Source organism: Petaurus breviceps, unplaced genomic scaffold (genome assembly GCF_028583685.1).
Source record: "Petaurus breviceps papuanus isolate PSGF00001 unplaced genomic scaffold, PetGlider_PUasm1.0 174, whole genome shotgun sequence".
NCBI lineage: Eukaryota > Metazoa > Chordata > Mammalia > Diprotodontia > Petauridae > Petaurus > Petaurus breviceps.
Window position 1 is genome coordinate 70,420,256 of NW_027185761.1, and position 6,902 is coordinate 70,427,157.

At 43.4% G+C, this 6,902-nt stretch overlaps 1 protein-coding gene across 1 annotated transcript in view; it reads left to right on the forward strand.

Moving 5' to 3' along the window:
- The window catches only part of POU6F2 (POU class 6 homeobox 2), a 527,063-nt gene that overhangs the window by 512,537 nt on the left and 7,624 nt on the right, over positions 1 to 6,902 (forward strand). The window lies entirely within an intron of this gene.

Below are 6,902 nucleotides of genomic sequence, written 5' to 3' on the forward strand. Positions count from 1 at the left end.
AGATAGATAGATAGATAGATAGATAGATAGATAGATAGATAGATAGACAGACAGACAGACAGACAGACAGACAGACAGGCAGACAGACAGACAGAACACTGGGGTTCCTTCATTCACTTGTTTTCCCCAAAGTGAATAATTAGACAAAATTCTTTTGGATGATCATTGGACTTGCAATTTCATCTGTGGAGGCCATTCACAGTGAAAGATTCCCTCTGCTAAAAGATATCATCGCTTTCTCTGAAATTTATTATCTTAGTAACACACCTGAGCCATTGAAAGATGGAGTGACTTGTTTAAGGTAATACAGCCAACGTTTGTCAGAAGTGAGACTGCACCAAGGTCTTCTTGACTTCAAATCAAATCTTTTTGAATCTAAAGCCAATTCTCTCCCCACTGGGCAATGCTGCTGTTCTCTGAGTGGTGATAGCTTTCATCCTAGAGGCTGAAACTTTCCAAGGCTTGATGGAATCAGCACAAAGTCATCCACAAACAGGGGAATTTGGAGAACCTCACTATCTCAAGAGAATTCCTTTTTGACTTGATCTCTGTTCTATCTCCTCCTTGTCAGTGGCAAACACTTCTAGCAAAAAAAAATTTATAACAAGCTCCTTTTCCCATAAGGGGCAGTGGAGTCACCATATTTGGACTTTATTATCACTGTCCCAAATGTGTTTATAGAGGAAATAGAGATGGTGCTGAACAGAAGAAAGGTGAGGAAAAGCAGTTGGACCAGAGCGACCATGCATTGAAGAGGATTATACTGACAGCATTACAACTCGGGGGTTGTTGTTCAAGGTTTCTGAAAGAAGAGAAGGCAACAAAGGCATAGGAAAAGACCTGACATCTTCTCACCCAAGAAAGGCAACTAAGAAAATGTTGATGACTACCAAGCACATGCCTGCTTTCTCACCTATGTAAAATGTCTTATGAAAATAAACTGCATGTGCCTGGAAAGCATCTTCAAGGAAGGCAAGAGAAGGGAACAAGCATGCACAGTAGTCTTGTCCTTACCATCACACAACTGACCAAAAGATGCACAGAATACACAATCCCTCTATAATTGTTTTTTGCTGGGAATAAAAAATAGATACATTGGAGAAAAGTACCGCCAATAAGGTGTCACCCATGCATACGTCAAAATTATTCAATATTTCTTGAAAGATGAAGCATCAGAGACAACCTTATTTGGATCATTAATATCAAGGAAAGCATCAGATAGGAAGATTGATGGAATTCCTATCTATCACAAAATCAGGAAAGTAAGAATTCACCCACTGAAATCCTTAGTTTTTAGTTGTTAAGATAACATTCTCCAGGGATCAGAGAGGATTAAAGTCATACAGGGGAGTGCTGGTCCCTGGTTATGACACCTGCAAGTTTAGTGTGTGACCATGCCCATGTGTGCCTGAGGTGGAAGGAGGGAAGAAGCTATGGACTTACAGGCTGAGAGTTGTTGGGGGGGAGGTAGTAGGTTTCTGGCAGCATCTCTGAATATGAAAGTGTCCTAGTATAAGACCAGGGGTTAGGGAGGAGAGGAAGATGGTGAGCTGGGTGCCAAACTCCTTGAGGAAAGAGGGAGAATGATATGGCAGTTGGTACACTTTTTGTCCAGTCATTTTTCAATTGTGTCTAATTCTTTGTGACCTCTATTGGAGTTTTCTTTGCAGAGATACTGGAATGTTTTGCCATTTCCTTCTCCAACTCATTTTACAGTTGAGCAAACTGAAGCAAACTGGGCTAAGTGACTTACCCAGGGTCACACAGCTAGTAAGTGTCTGAGGCTGCATTTGAGCTCAGAAAGATGGATCTTCCTGACTCTAGGTCTGACCCTCTATCCACTGCACTACCTAGCTGCCCAAGTTGTTTTACTACAGACACCATAATTTAGATTGTTTCATATATGTCTGGCAACTGAAGAATGGCTCAAGAGAATATGACTAAGCTACCAGAGTATGTGGCTGTGTATCTCCCTGGACCTTTTCAGGCATAAGAGTACAGATATTGTGGTTCCACACTGACCCTATTCCTTATCCACTCAGTGAAACACTGGAAAGGATGCTGGGAAAATTTTGAGCTCCCTATGGAGAGTAGTGACCACTCTCCTTCTACCTCTACCCTTTTTTTGACTCAGTCAGTCAATAAACATCCCCTTAGGATTGTAAACTCCATGAGAGCAGTGACTATCTTTTAACTCTTTTTGTATTCCCAACACTTAGCACAGTGCCTGGCACATGGTAGGCACTGAATAAGTGTTTATTGATTGATTAAGCACCTATTTCGTGCCTACTACATGAATTGCCTATCTCCTTGGTCTTCATCTAAGTGTATTTATCCAGTTAAACTTCCCTGAGTTTACTAACTGTAAACTACCAACTAACTGTAAAACTCTGCCTATGTCCTCATCTCAATGAGCTCTAATCATGTGAACATGACATAATGCAATCGATGAGAGAGAGAGACAGAGACAGAGAGGGAGAGACAGAGAGGCAGAGAGAGAGAGACAGAGAGACAGAGAGAGACAGAGAGAGAGAGAGACAGAGAGACAGAGAGACAGAGAGACAGAGAGACAGAGAGACAGAGACAGAGACAGAGAGAGACAGAGACAGAGAGACAGAGACAGAGAGAGACAGAGACATAGAGAGAGACAGAGAGAGAGGGAGAGACAGAGAGAGGGAGAGAGAGAGGGAGAGAGAGAGAGATTAACTATATACATCCTTTACTCATATTCATAGAAGCAACAAGAATAACGAAATCTGTTGAAGGACCTTCCATGTGAGTCATGGACCCTTCACTTCCCCAGAGCCTTGATCGTCCATAAACAAAGTTTGAACTTAGGGATTGTCAGGATGTTGTCTATAGACTTGGGCTCAAATCCTTGCATTAGCTGCCGATTCTGGGGACTAATGAGCATCACCCGTCTATTTTCCAACTCATGGCCACCTGAAGTATCAGTTCCCAGTCAGTGAGCTGACCCCAGGCCCCAGAGCACTAATTCTCCCTTCTCCTCACTCACACTTCATGGCTGGCTGGCACCTCCAGTCCAGTCTCCAGCTGTCTCAGCTAAGTTAACTGTTGAGGTGTACAGGGCTCTGCTCTGTCCTCAAGTCTAATGGAGTGGTGGGTTGGTGGTGTGGAGTTAGAGGCAGACACAAGCATGAGGAGATGTTCCTCCCATTCTAGCCATACTTTTCTCTCCTTGAATACCCACACACACACCCAGATTCCCTAATCTTTTTTCAGTGTCAGTAAAGTTGGCATCACCAACTTCAGAAGCTTTGTGAGAGCGATGAAGCCAAGGCTTGGGCCCAAGAGCTCATCAGCTGAAACAGGGATATGACCTGTATTAACACTACTCTCATTCGTGTACATATTGCATCACCTCCAGTAGCATATAAGTTCTTTAAAGACAGGCGTCTACTGTACCAATGCCTGGAACACTAGATACTTAATATTTGGTCATTTGATTTGAATTGGAGCTTGCTGACAGTAACAATCCCACAGTCTCCTGTGGTATTCAAAACAAACTTTAGTTGACCTGCCCTCATTCTTCAAGCACCTCGAGACTTTGCTACCATGTTTCCTCTGTATGGGATTTGGTGTGTGGTTTCTCAGACTGTTCACTAGAGTATTAGGAGCCTTAGGCCTAAGTTTCGTTTTCCTAGAAATCACATGATTTAAGAGAAATGAAACTTTAGATATCCTCCTGCATAAGCTATTTTCATCTTTACTTTACCTCTAGTCAGCCCCATGTACCATATTAGCAAAAGTAACCGCAAGAGCCAATCCTAAATAAAGCTTTGCATAGATAGTAATGTATGAGAGGGGTAAGTGGTCTTATGCTTATTTAACCCAGTTTTTGCTTCTGTACCTTGGCCTCCTCTCTCTGGGCATAATCCCAGTGACTGGACCGCCTGCTTCTCGCAAGATTCTAATAAAACTTTCTACCTTCACTTTGAGGTCTCCGAGTAGTCAATTTGGGTTAGGGTCTCCATATCCCATACACCTCCCCTCTGCCAAATGCTAGGAACTTCTCTCCATCCAACATTTGTCTTTCTGAACCAAAAGTCCTTCCTTCTTTCCCCACAAAATCTTAAAATAAAAGACAAAAAGAGGAACTGAAGTCTACCGTGGGAATACTTGGGGCTTTCCAGGACCCACAAGGAAACTTTGAAGCTGCTATAGACTTCAGGGTCAGGAGTTGTGGAAGGAGCTCATCCTATAAGATGAGGAATTATGAGAGTTTGGGAAGACAAAGGGGATAGAGATGGGACGGTGACCTGGCCCCACACATCCTCCCTCCTTGAGGGATGCTGATTTACCCTTGTCAGTGTGCAGTCACAGAGTCTTTTACCTATACCTGAGGGATAGCATGGACAGATTTAAGCCAAACAAAGTTTCAGGTCTGCCAGGAGCAGTAACAAAAAAGAGGCATCCGATCAGCAGGATGAGAGACCAGCACAAAATACAGTCAGCCCTGAGAAGCCCCCATCTTCTCAAAAGAAAGATCAAGAGAAATTCTATGAGGTCTTGACACAACCTCAATGACAAAACACTGACCTTCAGGGAGGCTTTGTCCTATGTGGGAAACCCTGGGGTGAACACCTGTGGGAGTGACTGGGAGGAGGAACTGAACCTTCTGTGAAACGGCTGGTGTCCTTGGGGACTGGAGTTCAGCAAAATAGCAGTCAACCCCAGCCCTTGAGTGGCCACTCGAATTTACAGAAATTAGTGGGTAATTGTGCTAAAAATTTTCTCCCCAAAGGAGTCTCCAGACCCAATGAGTTGACATACAACAGCAAAGGTTTTCTGAGAGCATGGCTTCACTCCAGGAAATCTGGATGTGCATTTGGAACCCTCCATGATCCCTGTCTTTTACTGCCTGCATGAGTTCCTGCTTCTTTACACAGGATCATGAGCTGAGGAGAATAATGTTCCCTCACCAGTATTTGTGCTACCTTCCTTGAGAAGACTGAGCTGTCCAAAGCTATCAAGCACCAACTTTGCCTTATGGATCCTGGATTACTTGCCCTGTCAGGGACCAAGGCAACCTCTGTCAATAAGCCACAGTGGAAGAAAGGCAAAATGGCAAATTCCAGCTACCTTGATGGGCTGAGTGAATGAAAAAACTGGAAGAATACTTCCTATAAAGAAACTAGCTGTTAAATACTAAAGAATCCAATTAAAGTATTTCAAAGAGAATTCTACTTCTTTTTACATTTGAGCTAGTTTGATTGTTAAGTCCCCTCACTAGCTCTCCCTACAAAAAAAAATAAAAATAAAAAACATCCTCCTCTAGAAGGAGAATCTGCTGTGTGGCTGTAAGCATGTTCTTAACCTCTCTAAGAATGTTTCCAGATCTGTAAAACCAAGACAACATGGTCTCTCAGTTCCTCATGCATGCCCTCTCCAGTCTCTATTCAAATGCACTGGTCATCTGCTATGACTGGAATGCACTCTATCATTCCCTCAACCTCAGAATTCCTCATATCCTTCAAGATGTAACCCAGGCACCTCCTCCTCAATACATCTCGATCCCTTGACTGCCAGAGCCCTATTCTCAACTGACAATACATTAAAGGAGAATTTCATTTTTGTCTTTGTATGCCTAGAACTTACCACAGTATCTGGCACATTGGAGCCACTTAAATGCTTGGTAACTGATGATTTGAATGGTGTAAAAACCAAATGATACAATGCATCAAATGTACTTCGCAAACTTTAAAATGTTACACAAATATTGTCTATTATTCCAAAGGCCTAATTGAGGACCTATAAAAAGCCTGGAGAGGCAGAAGTCATGAATGAGATAGAGGAAACCCTGGACCAGGAGGTGGGATCCCTGGCTTCTGGTTCCTGTTCTGCCCCTCACCATGTGACCTTGGTCCATGTGACCCTTCACCTCTCTGGGCCTCGGTCCCCTCCCCACCCCCATTCTTCAGTGTGTAGACCAAAGGCATAATGCTAAACAATCTCTCAGGTGCCTTCCTCAGACCAAAACACAAGAATGCTTCACCATACAAATTTGTCCAGCAAGAAGCATCACAGTGTACCAAAGAAAATCTTGGCAGACAGAAAGATCTGGATTCCAGCCTTGCCTTTGACACATATTGACTGTGGGACCCCGGGAAAATCTCTTACTATCTTGGTGCCCTGGGAGGGGAGAGGAAACAAACTCTCTACCACTATAAGTTTTAATAAGATGAAATGTACTGGGAGCGAAATTCAAGCTTCATCCCTGGACTCAAAAAAAAAACAGTTTTATCGAAACTACATAGAAATTTAAAAAAAAAAGATCGAGGGGCTTTAGTAACCTGCAAGCTCAGTATAAGCAATAATGGGATGTGGAAGCCAAAAAAGCCACAGCGAAAAGAGTTTTCTCTTCTGAGGAAGGAGGTGACAGATCCCCGCCTGCTTCTGTCCTGATCATACCACACCTGGAATAATGGCTTCAAATGTGGACACCAGGGTGTATGAAAGCCAATGGAATATTAGAGAAGATTAGAGTCCAAGGTGGATGGTGAGGAGGGATTTGGATATATGCCATCTAAAGAGAGCTCAAGGAACTGGGACTGGTTAGCCTGTAGAAAGGCTACAGGGTCCCCCAGTAGTTCTGTTCCACTATTTGAAGGACTGTAACTTATAAGAGGAATCAGGCTTGTTCTTTAGGTCCAGAGAGCAGAAGAAATAATGGGCAGAGAAGCTGCAAAAACACAGTTTGAGGTGTGATGGAAAGGAAACTTCTCCAATCAGCAGAACTGCCCAAAATTCTCTTTTCTGGGCAAACTGGCTGGTTTGTTCTTACCCACACATGACATGCTGTCTCCTATCTCTCTCCCTCCCTCCCTCCCCCTCCTCTCTCTGTCTCTCTGTCTCTGTCTCTCTGTCTCTGTCTCTCTGTC